Consider the following 2,005-nt stretch of genomic DNA (forward strand, 5'->3'; position numbering starts at 1 on the left):
TTCTCCCCCACTCTTTTTTATCTTAGAAATCTATCTCCAGAGCCTTAAGAACATTCTTCAAAAAAGGCAAAAATGAGGTGTAGGACAGAAAAACCAGCAATTATGTTTTTGTAGTAACCATTATACAATTTTCTATTAACAAAAGTGAACCAGGCGGGAGAGTTTTTTTTCCCAAACAGGGACAAGACAGTTAAAGACATGAAAGTAACAGCTTTCATGTTTTCTTAAAGCATAGCTACTTCGGTCAGTAAAACATTTTGTGAGCAATCTCTTTCTTCATTCTTTGGCACCACACTAACTTACATTTACTTTGTAAACGTTTCTCAGTTGTCTCTTTTTGGCAATGGAAATTGTTACAGATGATTCAGCCTTTCTTTAATCCTACTGTGAACATAGTTTTTTTCGAGTATTTTTGTCTAGGAAATTTAATGTGCCTCTAATTGGATAAAATAGCGGAAAAGGGCCCTTAAGATGCTTACATTATTTCCTCATGGTTCATTTTTACTGAATCATAATTTTAATTTGGAAGTACTTGAAGGAAAAATTTAATTTTGAAAACTATTTAATCATAGATAAAATTTATATTCTTGTGCCCCAGTTTTAGTCAGAAACCTGTACCAAAAATCTATTATTTTATTTTAATAAGGAACGAAAGAGATATAGAATTAGGATTTTGTATAATTAGTGTTGAAGCAGATACAAACATTCTACATTTGCCTGTAAAGAACTTTGGATTTTAGCATAGTAAAAATAATGGTAGCCTTTTAGAACTGATTTCAGGTGTTTGGCTCTCTGTAAAAGACAATGTTTTTTCCCCAAAACATTGGTAAATGAAGTTTTCCACGTTTACCACAATCTTATCACCACCTGTAAGATAGGTAAGCACCGCTAGCTGATGGTTTTTATTCATAAAACATCATTACCGTGGCCCAAGAGAATGAGATTGGTGTTAGCTTTTAGATTTTACTTCTGTAAAGAGGTCAGTACATGAATGAAAGATTGATATAAAAAGGAAAACTGATGTTCCAGAATTTTAGGAATATTTGTCCTCAAGCTAATAACAGAAAATTTAAATCTACTCATTAAACTGTCATTTTAATTTATGAAAGTAAAATTGCAATGAGTAAGAAATCCTTTTGAGTTTTTCTTAATCAGTAAGATTATGAACATATATTAATTCTTTCTATATAAAGTACTTGCCAATAAAATTTTTCTTCTAAATTTCTCACATGAGCAATTTTTTTTTCACATGAGCAATATTAAGAATACACAGGGAAGTTATGACTATGCCTAAGAAAAATGAATTCTTGGCCTCTCTTAAAACCATGAATTGTTTCTAAATATTATTAACCTGTTATTTTTTAGAGCACATCTATGAAAAGTGAAAATAACGATTAGAAAAACTAAAGCTATGACCACATATGTGGTAAATTCTGTAGCCTACACTTGTCTTTTTCTAGGTCTTTTTACTTGCCAAAGGAAGACAGCAAAGGAAAAAAACTCTTAGTGGCAGGTAGGTGTCACTGTGCACTTGATAGCAACTGAGAGTAAACCGCAGGCTCATAGCTCCCTGAGCCACTTACTGGTGCAGATCTGGTTGCTTATAGTGTGGGTACTTCCCCCCAAGGCCAAAGAGGACTTATCACTTTAGAATGTATAAATAATGTTCCCGGCATTTCCCAATATTATTTCCCTTGCCTCATTATCCAAGACAGTGTGAATTTTCAGCTGGAGAAGCTGACTTCTTTTGGTGGGTCCTGGTTGCTCTTCCCTGGAAAGCCTGTGGATTTCAAAGGAAACACAGTTTTGGTCTCAGGATTTCCCTTATTCATTGGGAAAATAAAGAGTTTTGACTGGGTGGCCTTTATGATTCAGCTCTAAGGTCCCTTTGTTAAAAATCTACATCCTTCAGGTGTTTCAATATTATTTTCCTATAAAGTGCTTTCTTTACTGGTTGTTTATTAAGATTTTTTTTTTTTTTTTTTTAAAAGATGACCGGTAAGGG

Source organism: Galeopterus variegatus, unplaced genomic scaffold, assembly GCF_000696425.1.
Source record: "Galeopterus variegatus unplaced genomic scaffold, G_variegatus-3.0.2 Scaffold1229, whole genome shotgun sequence".
Classification (NCBI taxonomy): Eukaryota; Metazoa; Chordata; class Mammalia; order Dermoptera; family Cynocephalidae; genus Galeopterus; species Galeopterus variegatus.